The sequence below is a fragment of the Thunnus maccoyii genome, chromosome 15 (assembly GCF_910596095.1).
Source record: "Thunnus maccoyii chromosome 15, fThuMac1.1, whole genome shotgun sequence".
In the NCBI taxonomy this organism is placed as follows: Eukaryota; Metazoa; Chordata; class Actinopteri; order Scombriformes; family Scombridae; genus Thunnus; species Thunnus maccoyii.
The window spans coordinates 8,142,907-8,155,353 of NC_056547.1; the positions used below are offsets into that span (position 1 = coordinate 8,142,907).

A 12,447-nucleotide genomic window follows, 5' to 3' on the forward strand; every position below is an offset into this window, starting at 1 on the left:
ACTAAACAATTAATCAATTAATAGAACGTTAGTTTCAGCCTGAGTATGTAAATGAAGGCATCTGCAAACACTGAGAAATATCAGTGTAGCAGCATCTTCACCTGTTTCAGAAGCACTTTACTGAGCATAAAAACTACAGAAAAACAAGATATTCATTAGAAATGTCTCAATAAGAAATAAAATGTTTATTAAATAAATTAACCATGAAGGATGAGCAAAAAATTAAGAATCAAAGAAGCCATTTAACTGATTAAATAAGACAAATAAACATCTAATAAGAGTTTATAAGACTGAACAGACTGAGCTGGTGTACGCTCCTCTGGCAGGTTACTCCACATTAGAGAGGCAATAATGAAGAAAGACTGGCCTCACACACACACACACACACACACACACACACACACACACACACACACACACACACGCACGCATGCACACAAACAGATATGAGCTTCGGCTGTGTGCTACAGGTGTGCTGCTGTGAAGGCTGATTGTTGTTATGCAACAGATTGATTCACTGCCAGCGTCGACACGTCTGCACAGGATTCACACGACAGCACGCACACACACACACACACACACACACCATGTGCACACTACAGTACATATATGTGCTTGTGAATGTCCACACACACATACATGCACAGGCACAATCCAAACAATTCAGTTTTACAAGAATTTAGTGAAGTAATGGAGGAAAAACTCTGTCACATAGTCACAGATAAAGTATGCAACAACATTAGTCAATCATCATCTTCTGTCACCTGTTTATATCTTGAAATATTTAACTAGGTGTGTGTGAGGTTTAAGCAAGTAGGTTGTTTGTTGTTGTATTCAATGAAAGAAAGAAAACAAACACAGAGATCCATTGACCTGTTGCAGTGAGCTGTAGAACAAAAGACTCATAGATCATACTCATAAAGTAAATAAATCACTCTGTAAATTTCCTGTTTTCAAATTTTTTGTCCTAAAAGTACAGAAGCATTTTCTGCGAAAAGTTCTCATTATGTTTAATGGCCCCTATCAGAGTGTTATATTTTATTTATATGATATTAACTACTTTTCAAGCTTTTAGGAAGTTTAATGCTTCGTATTTTATAAGCTGATCATATATTTTAGATGTAAAATCTGAATCTTCAAAGGAACTAGAACTGCAGCTGAGAAAGAAGCACAATATTTCCCCTTTAAATGTATAAAATAGCACAAAAAGTAATATTCAGATAGGGCTGCAACTAACGATTTTCATTATCAATAAATTAATCCGGAGAGCCCGAGATGACGTCATCAAACATCCTTGTTTTGTCCACAACCTGAAAATATTCAGTTTACTGTCATAAAAGACTAAAGAAACCAGAAAATTATCACACTTGAAGGCTGGAATCAGAGAATTTAGACACATTTTTCTTTAAAAAATTACTCAAAATGATTCATCAATGATCAAAATAATTAGTGGTTAATTTATTATTTGGCAGCTAATCAATTAAACTGACTTATCGTTGCAGCTCTATACTCAAAGTACAAGAACAGTTACACACTCAAGCCTTTCTCCAGTCACGTCTCCTTCATATAATCACATCACGTGTTTGTTTTTCTTCATTCTGCATTTCTGCCAAACGCAATAAAATTAAATGCTCTGAGGTTTGTGTTTCCTGAGAACTTCAATCCTGTTTATTGCGTTTTGCAGATTCCCAGGAAAACAGGCTGCTCTGGCACCAAACTTTGTTCCTCTTCCTGCTCTACGCTTCAGCTGCTGCAGATCTGCTGCAGGAACGAAATACCTCAAACCAACTAAATACCTAAAAATGTCACACCCACAAAATGCACAAACATGCTGCTTCACCTTTGTACATACTGTCAACAAACACACAAAAACACTTGGTGCTAATACTGTATATTTATGATTAGCACAGATTTAACATGCCGCTATTAATTCAAACCAAGCATGGAAAAACATGCCCTGACACACCACTTTACCAGCCTGTATTTGTTATAAAACATGTTCACATGATTAACTTTTATAACACTCAACCAAAAGCACACAAATAACAAAAACTTATATTTAGCCTTTACATACAGTCACTCACAGTCACACAAAACAAAAACATAGTTATCTTAGAACTAATCAGACTAAACTGATTAGCCTGCTGCTGCCCCCAGAGTTCAAGAGCATCTTATCAACTTTGGAGAGGAACGTCAGCTAAAAGCCTGTGATCCAAATTGACTGATGACATTGTTTCAACATGAACAGACAGAGAGAGCTGAGGTCCAGCAGACGGCTCAGCTCAGCCTCTTAGCTTGTTTGTAGTGATACTTAGTAAAAACCCTGCTAATCTGAGAGAGCCGGGGGCCGACAGTCTTTGGCCAGAACAGGTGGTCCCGTGCTCAACCATAATGCATTATGTGTGCGTGTGTGTGTGTATTTGGGGGAGAGCTAATTAGAGACTATCAGCTAATAGGCCCTGTATTTTGCAAACACTCCTGGTTTAACCCAAATATGTCTAAAGTCGTAACTTCCACTGGAGCATCAGAGCAATGGAGGATGCTAGGACAACATTTTATTTTGAAATGATATTTATATTTAGGTATAAAGGTGAAAATGGTTGTTTGGAGACTGTTAAGCTAAGACAAAGGTTTTATGTGGCTAATAATCTAATAAGGACTTCAATCTCTGCCTGTAACTCCCACTGATGAGCCAAAAAGAGTTTTCTAGCTTCTGCGTTATGCAGTCCACTGAATATGCATAGTAGTGTTTTGCAGAAGGGCAATAGTGTGTCGGCCCATAGACACTTTTCTGGGCGTTTTATATGTATAAAACCTTCATGGATTAAAAACTCATACAAGAAACAGTAATAATTGACCTTAAAACTGGCAGCCAGGCTGTCAATAGGGACCCACGTCTTCATGGCGTCGTGCCCATTCATCTTGATTAAGCACGTGCCGACTTGAATTCTTAAGATCGGATGGCTTTAGAAATTGTTGAAGTTTATTTTCACAACGGGCCTTTATAATATAATATAGAAACAAGAGTCGCTTTTCTGTATGTTTTGATCTGTATTTAAGTCCCCCCTCTCTGTTTGGGCAACTTGGTTCCTTCCAGTAGCAGCAGAGCTTGTAGAGCTAAGCTGCAGCTCTGGAAGTCGTACAGAATAATTCACTTCAACCGATCTCAGCTCATGTCATGAAACAATATGACTTGTTTGTTGTTTTTGTCAACAAAAAAAAAATTACATACAGAGATTTTTACAAACAGTCAAGAGTGATATAGTTTAAGTAAAACAGCTACATGTTTGTGAGCAGTCGTTACGAAACATGAAATGATCAACATCTGGCTGGTTAGTGAACCAGCTAACATTACTGCTGAGTTTAAAGCCTTTTTATTAACATTTTACTGAAAATAATTTTTGTGAATAATTAAAGTGTCATTCATTATAGTGCTAGAAGTTCTAGATAGGTACTGATAGGGGGAGCAGTTTCATGATAAACATAGAACACGAAGCAGATAATTACTGGTGACAACTTGGTATGAACATTAATATAATATACAATATCTGCATTATAAAATTGTGCCCTCTCAGAAATACTGAATGCATGACGGCTCTGGTTGGAGTAGCTAATGAAAGCTAGTGAGCACAGTTATAATGGGGTTTTATTGTTTTACCTGCACTTTCCCGAGGACACTAAAGTACTCATTGTTCTGTTGTCAGGCATCATCCAGCCCTGAGGTCGTTAGGGTTTTAATGGACCACAAATATCACCAGCACAGATTGCACATCCACATTATTAGTGGCAAAATGTTCCCTTTAAAGAAGTGAGGTCAAGCGAAATGTCCTCACTTTGGAGGATCTCTGTATATTTGTGAGAACATTTGGTTCTCGTAGAAATACAAGAACACACACACACGAGTTAACGCTGCTTCTAGTGAGCAGAAGGACCGGCTGAGTCCCACAGATTAGATATCACAACTGATTAACTGGGTTATAATGACACATTAGAGCAGAAAGAACTGGGTGCTAGCCTCATGAGTCAGTGTTGATTCACAGTGTTCTGGGTGACTTCACCGCAGTCTCTTACCACACAGCTGCCTTCATCAGACAACCTTAAAACTTTAGGATCATTTTTGTTTAATTAATAATTCAGAACGGCCCTGCCCTGTTTCAACATCCAGACGTTATACTCAGATTCACACATTCACTTTCACACCTGAGACCTGATCAGTCCAACTGTAGTCCTAGATAGGATGTTAGTGGAGGTAAAAGGAAAATTTTCAGGTAAATATAACTAAATATAAATGTTCCTGGTTCGTGTCCAACCAGGAAGAGGAAGAGGACCTGCTCCCTATGTAGATACAAAGGGCTCATTATAAGGTACCAAAAACATGACAATTCATATTTTCCAGTGATTATACACTAATTAAAACATACTTATGAATATTATATTCCATTTCTGCCAAGTCTGTTCCACTAGATGCCACTAAATTCTACACACTGCACCTTTAAGGTCCACTCACTAGCTTTTGACTGATGAACACTTCACAAGCTTCAACATCCAAATTAAAAAATGAACTTTCACACTAAAATGAACAAGTCTAGAGCCATGCTAGTGACTTTGTGAGCTAAATGCTGCTGTTTACCAAGGTTCACCAACTTAGTTTAGCATGTTAGCATGCTACAATTTTGCTAAATAGCACTAAACACTGAGTACAGCTGAGGCTGATGGGAGTGTCATTAGTTTTGCAGGTACGAATGATTAAGAGATCAACAAAGTTACTACAATTCATCCTGATGGGGACACGAATGTCTGCACCAAATTTGATGGAAGTCCATCCAATAACTGTCAAGAAATGTCACTCAAAACTACAAATGTCAACCACATGGTGGCACTAAAGGGAAGTCAGAGGATGACCAAAGTCAGTGGGATTCATCCTCGGGGCGCCATGAACGTATGTACAAAATTTCATGGCATTGTTGAGATATTTCAGTCTAGACTTCACTACTCCGCTAGCGTGGCTAAAAACAAATAAATTTCTTACCCTCATGTTTGCATAAATGGTAACAGACAGCAACTTAGCTGGCACATCTCCCAGCCTTTCTCTGAAGCGACTGGAATGAACAGGAAACTAAATTTTTAATGGTCTTCAAGTGGAGCAAAAAAAAAAGGCCAATGCTCTACAATCCAAGTCTTCTGAATTCACACGATAGCACAAAACCAATATTGAAACTAAAACCCACCAGAGAAAACCACAAGTGTTCACCAACTCATATTAATGCTCGGCTGGATGTAATAATAATAGTAATATGAACACGCAATAACTATCCACAACAGTTCCAATTGGATTAAGTGAGCAGAGAGGTGCCTTAAATTAGTGGTGATTAATACTACAAAAGATCCTTCTCTAATGGTTAAGTTTCACACTTCCGAATGCTGTTTACAACAACACCACAATCTTTTACAAGTGTCTCATGCTCTTGCCCGTTCATCATGCGTTCAAACATTAATTCACAAAGCCAATTGCTCCACTGAACCACCAGAATGGTGCCAGACGCAGCTGTAGATAAAAAGAGTACACCTTATCGGTCTGTAGAAAATACCAAGAAGTCCAAGATACCATGATCAGTCATTGCTGGTGCCTTTTCAAGTTGAAAGCTTAAGTGGACTGTTACGGTCATAAAATTAAGCTGTTTCACTTCCAGTAACAGTATTTGTTCATGGAAAAATCTAGTTGGATGAAACTAGAATCATTATTTAGTCAAACACAGCCTGAAGAGAGCTGAAGTTACTCTCGCACAGAACATGAAGTACTTATTGTTTACTGTCAATATTTCACACATCGACAAGAAACACTTTGCGACCAGCAGAGCCACCCACACAAGGTGCTGTATATAGGCTGTTATTTTGTAAGCAAAGTGATTAGATTTTGGCTCGTACATGTGGGCGAGTTGATGGAATGATATCACCCGTAAGGGAAGCAGCCCTTCGTTCTGTGGAAAAACCATGCTCACAACCAGAAATGATGGTCCGCTCTTCCCTGGAATACAGCCTACACACAAGATATGCACAGTGTGTGTGTGTGTGTGTGTGTGTGTGTGTGTGAGAGAGAGAAAGTGAGAGAACAAACCTCTCACCAAGAAAACCATCCAAACATCTGGCAAAATGTTGCTCACCCTAAGATTTTTGTTTCTTTTAACACCCTAAAATGAACACCAAATGAATCTGAAAGACATTTGAAATGTGTGTTTGTGTGTGTGTGTGTGTGTGTGTGTGTGTGTGTGTGTGTGTGTGAGTAAGTGGTTGAAGATGTGTTATCTATGATGATGTTTACACACCCTTTTTCACTGGAAGTGGAACAGTTGGAACGGCGGACAATTTCCATATGGACACAGTAATGACGCTGCATACACGACGGCAGAAACTAGTGTGTCTGTAATCTCTCCTCTGTCTTTCTGTTTATTACTGACTGAAAGAAACTCTTTGTCAACGAAAAGTCACTGAATTTTTTTGAGTAATCGGTTAAATGGATTCAATTTAAGAGGAATTTGCAGAAGGATCTCTTAAAATCTAGTGCTTGTTGAAGAAGTGGAAGCATATTTGTGAATATTTCTCTGATACAAAGATGAGATGAGAAGGGCTGGATATCAATGGATATTTTTGAGTTTCAGTAGCCTGATTATCAAACTGATTTGCAAGTTCGTTTCACTTCATTATTCAGTTTGACACCGTGCTCTGGTTTCAGTTAATGTTAATTGAAGAAATATGCTATAATCAATATGTTTTATATCAATAATAGGTCAAGTAATTACTTGTATTTGAAAAATGTCACTCAAAAAGCTCTAAAAACCTGCTGTAACCTGCTGTTATTTGCGTTAAGTCGACTAACAACAGCTGTGTCCATCTCATCCACGCTCGTTCCTGTTTTCAACATTTTTCTTTTGCTTGTTTCCAGGCAAAAAATGTAAAATTTGCAAACTTAATCGGGAAATCTTTGAGTATGCAAAGAAGTCTTGACCAAAAGCTTCAATGCTAACTTTAAGTGCTTTCAATACTCTGGTGCAACAGACACATTAAAAAAATACTAGGTTTGATTCTACCAATAAAACAGGACAAGATAGGACAGCGCTATCTATTAGAGCTGCAACGATTAGTCAGTGAATCGATTAGTCGATCAACAGAGAATTAATTGTAACTATGTAAATATTCAATTAATCATTTAGATCATTTTTTAGCAAATATGCCAGATATTTGATGGTTTCAGGTTTTCAAATTTGAGAGTTTGCTGCTTTTCTTCATCTTACATTACAGTCTATTTTTTTTGTACTTGAGTTTTGAATTGTTGGTTGGACAAAATATGACTTTGGAAGACATCACCCTCACTCTTAAAATACTGTTATGACGATTTTTCACTGTTCTTTTTTTTGTTGTTATGTTTTATAGACAAAAACAATCATCAAATCAGGAAAACCTTGAACATTGAATCGTAAGGAATAAATGCAGTTGGAGGCAGATGAGTACACAAATGGAGGGATGGAGCATTTTCTCTCTTTCACATTGAGTGTCATTAACACCACTCTCACCCCCCCGCCGCCTCCTACCACTACACACACACACACACACACATACGAGGTACATTGAGAGTTCAGAGCGATGCAGTTGAAGGTGGAGGTAGAGAGAATCAGGCTGGGAGCTTCTATAATTAGAGGGAGCATTCAGGAGCTATACTGCTGAGTTGTTGAATGTTTAATGTCAGGCCTGCAGGCGCTACTGTCGCAAAGAGCATACCTCTGAGCCCCTTTACACCACCTATTAAAACACACACATACTCACAACTACCCCCCCACCACCACCCACACATACTGAGGCCTGCACAGAGACAGATGATGTGAGCAGCAGTAACTGTAGTAAACTGGACAAGTGTAGATTCAGGTTTCAGAGAGGAAACGGCAGCACAATGCACGGATACAGACAGTACATTTGACAACTGAGTGTGTAATTCCCAGCTATTGTCTGTAACCTGAGACGAGTGCTGATACGGGAACCCAACCCTCCTCTGGATGAGGTAATGTCCAAACACATGTCACGAGCACGAGGAACTGCTCCCGACACAAACCGAGAGGACAGAAATCAGACTGTTTGACCTCACATCCTGCATGAAATGTGCTGGTTTTTTTTAAGACAGTCTGGTTAGGATTAACTTTCAACAAAATAATAACATATGGTGCATGTTTTGCAATCATCATATGAAGGATTTTATTTCCCCATCACACCAAATACAGTGCAAATGTGGAAAGATGTTGCGGTTTATCAAATGATGACTTTAAAATCTTGAGAAACAAACCAGAGAAAATGCTATTATGTCATCCTAAGATCATTAAACATTAAAGTTGGTTTTGTGAGCTATCTGATATGCTGTAGAGCTGCACCTGTCCTGAAACAACCTTAAATGGCTTCTCCTTGTCAACTCTATGAGCTGTTTTGAGGCAGAATTGGGGCCAATGAAAAAATATTCACAGAAACCAGATGTGAACTAAGATATCCAGGGTTTAAGGTTAGTTTCCAGTACAGTTCTTCCATCAGCGCTGCTTAAATTAGCATCTGCAAACAACTCTTAGCCTGTACTTTCAGTGATGCACCAATATGGTGAGACTAGATTGTATCTGCAGTGAATAGGGCTGCAACTAATGATTATTTTTATCTGACAAAAATAGTTGCTGATTCATTTTCTTTCAGTCGACTCATCGATTAATTGATTAATTATTGCAGCAAAATCTGCATCATGCATGTGCTAATATTGATCTATTTTTTTAATATAAATGCATCACATAAACACACATTGTTGATACAGATCCTTTATATCTGGTTATAAATTAATTGTGACCAATATTGTACACATTAAAAGACAATCCCAACTTTGATTATATAACATGTTGCCTTTCACAAACTTTTATGTAATATTAAATTATTTGTGACATTATTTTACATGTGTGCATATCAAGTTACATGTAAAACTTGAAACATGTCTTTTAGCACATGCTAAATCATGTCACATGTGAAATATTTGTTTTATACGGAGGGAAAAGCTCAAGTATACATGTGAAATGTTGATTTTCATATATAAAAGTTTGCATTCAAAACATGTCTTTTATCACATGTGAATGTTTCATTTAACACATGTGACACTATCCTTTTCACATGTAAAGTTTGCATTCACATGTAAAACTAAAAACATGTTGTCTTTTTTCACATGTGAATTTCGAGATACACATGTGCTTTCCGAATGTGAAATTTAGGTTCACATATGAAATGTTTCACTTCACATGTGACACTATCCTTTACACGTGTGAAGCTAAAAACATGTTGTCTTTTATATCACATGTGAATTTTACGCTACACATGTGATTTTACGCTACACGTCTTTTTTATCACATGTGAATTTTAAGCTACACATGTGATTTCCAAATGTTTCACTTCACGTGACACTATCTTTTGCACATGTAAAGCTAAAAACATGTTGTCTTTTTAATCACGTGAATTTTAAGCTATACATATGATTTCCAAATGTGAAACTTAAGTTCACATATGAAATGTTTCACTTCACATGTGACACTATCCTTTGCACATGTAAAGCTAAAAACATGTCTTTTTTCACGTGTGAATTTTGAGATACACATGTGCTTTCCGAATGTGAAATTTAGGTTCACATGTGAAATCACAACATCACATGTGAAACGTTTCAGTTCACATGTGAAAGACTGAATTTCACATGTGCTTTTCTCAAAGGGGAAAAGAAACTTCTTATTTCATGGTGGACAAACTATCTAATAGCGAAACTGTTTCCAAACAAACAACCACAAACATATCTTTAGCTGTGCTGCTATTTCATGTGTTATATCTGTGATAAAATAATAGTGTCTGAATAATTTCCGCCATGCTGATTTGGTCGAGCTGTAGTTCTGGTATCAAATCATGAAAAGTAAAAGTGGAACTGATGCATATTAACTCTTCAGTTGGGTGGGGTTATTGCATCAGTACACTTCAGACAACTAAGTTAGTCACAGAATGAGCACTCGGCTGCCCCTGACGTCAACTCCCATCCACCTCACCACTTAAAAATGTTCAAACAAAGGTAAATAATGATCATTTATAATTACTGTTCTGCATTACAACCAACAGAAAACCCGTCAACACCTTCAACAAACACTTATCATCTATTAAATCTAAACAAATCTAACACTTTCATCTGTTATACACTAAATCAAACATGTTCAATAAAGAGTTATTCAGTCATACTTTAATTATAAAACATGTCTATTGTTATATGAAAGTGGTTACATGGACACAAAGAATAGCTTGTTACGACTTACTACAAAAATTCACAGCTGTGCCTATGACAGTGCAACTCTTTAATGGATATTTAATTACACTTGAGCCAGACCTCACCCTTTCTAACCCAGACAGTTGGAAATATTAATAATTTATAGTATTGTAATGATGTTCACGTGAAACCTACATTATATAAACGCTACCAGAACACAATACAATATATTATTATGCTGAAACATACAAAATCTGGCCTCAAATAGAAATAAATCTCCAAAATATTCACATAATCATCCTGAGTGTCAGCAGTGCTCAGTGCCTTTACCTCACCTCCTCTAACAGGCTTCTTTATCATAATATCTCTGCTGTTCTGGGCTCCGCTGTTGGCTCGTGTATCCAGCTTTCTCATTAAATTCATGTTTGAAAGATGTACTTTGCCCCTCATAGGAAAGACACACCATGTCCTCAGACCAAACATCAGCCGGGGAGTGGCAGAGCAGACAGGAATGTTTTAAGGGGGAAAAGCTAGGGGAGCAGTTTAACTCTCAGACATCCTGGATGACTTGGACAATGACTGTACAGAAGATGAAGACATTTTGGTTTTTTTTATAGTTTCTGGTTATTTCAAGACATGAAGCAGGATTTGTATAATCCCTCCATGTACAGTAACAGCCTCATAGCTAACATGTTTTATGAGATTTTTGTCCTTTCTGTAATGATAATTTGGCTGTTTTCAGCATGAATGGAGCCTCCTCACTGGCAGATAATAAATGCTTGTGAATAATTATACAAAAAAATAATCAGTTATTGTGGGGTTGCATCACTCTCTCCTGTTTCTATAAATCCAGGTAATTGAAATCCATGACATCTCTAACATACAGCAGCACAGACAAGAGGGTTCACTACCGGGCACTTACCGGATTTCTTCGACAGGAGAGGCTGGGCTGCACCTATCCCGGCTTCCCTCCCTGCGTTTTCTCGCTCTTGTCTAGGATCTCTACGTGGGAACAGTCCCCGTGTTACCGTGCCCGCCTCTCTCCTCTCGGGTTTGGGGGGCTACGGGAGCTCGGCGTTGAGGCTCTGTAATCTCTGCAGCTCGCTCTCTCTGGCTGCAGCCCCACCGCCGCCGCCACCGCCGCTTGCTGCTGCCCGCCCCCCCTGACGTCATGGAGGAAAGCCCCGGTCGGTGACATCACGCCGTCGACAATTACGGAAACCCCACCCCGTGGCATGACCTCCCCTCAGGAGCTTCAGCTAGTTCACTGGAAAGCCAAATGTGCATGTGTGTGTGTGTGTGTGTGTGTGTGTGCGGGAAAGACTGGACAAAAGAAAAGTGGCTGGAAAATGTTTTGTTTTGTTGTGAAGTAAAACAGAAACTATTGTGCTCAGTTTAAAAGGTCACTGTGCTTTAAAGCTGCATTTATCAACAGTCTGACTAGTTTGACCCTTAAAATCCACCGACTGAATCACACTTTATGGCTTAACGTGTTTGACTTTTGTCTGTTTTCTGGTAATGTTTATATCAGACAATCAGAAATCTTCTCTAACATCATGTTCCTGTTGTTTGCCAGACATGTTCACACTGACGTGGTAAATCTTCTGCAGACATAACAGAAGAGATGGTGTAGAAAAATCTACAATCTTAAGCACTTTATCTTTTTCCTTTGAAGTTAGAGAGAAAACAAGTTCATGCGTTTTTATTAAGATTACAAAAAATGAGAGTTTTTAGCTGAATTTAACAGAAATTGTCTTCAAAATTTTACCAACAATTGAAGAGTTTAAAAATAGGCGTGTCCTCTGCGCTGAGACAAATGTGTAATTTTGAGCTGAATAAATAAAATTTTATTAAGATTAGTTGATACTGGACAAGATCAACGTTGGTATTTCCCCAGTTTCACTGCAATCGTTCATTTTTATCAGTGTATCACCTTTAATTTGTTGTAAAATCATGTTGATGAGCCAAAAAACAGTCTTTATTTAAAAGCTTATTTTCCTTCTGCTGCAAGTTTCATTCTGAAATAAGAATAGTATCTGCAGGCTGTGAATAGACTGAATAGCTCTATGAAGGAGAAATGAAATACCTTGAACTGAAGTTTATATTTAACCTACAGCAGGAAGAAGGAAGAAACTGAAACG

At 38.0% G+C, this 12,447-nt stretch overlaps 1 protein-coding gene across 1 annotated transcript in view; it reads right to left on the bottom strand.

Annotated features, from left to right (window-relative positions):
• rnf19b (ring finger protein 19B) overlaps positions 1-11,429 on the bottom strand; it is a 41,159-nt gene extending 29,730 nt beyond the window's left edge. Inside the window, exon 1 of the mRNA XM_042434998.1 lies at positions 11,229-11,429. The gene's annotated coding sequence lies outside the window, so the exon portion shown is untranslated. The remainder of the gene's footprint in view (positions 1-11,228) is intronic.
• Positions 11,430-12,447: the final 1,018 nt, after the last annotated feature.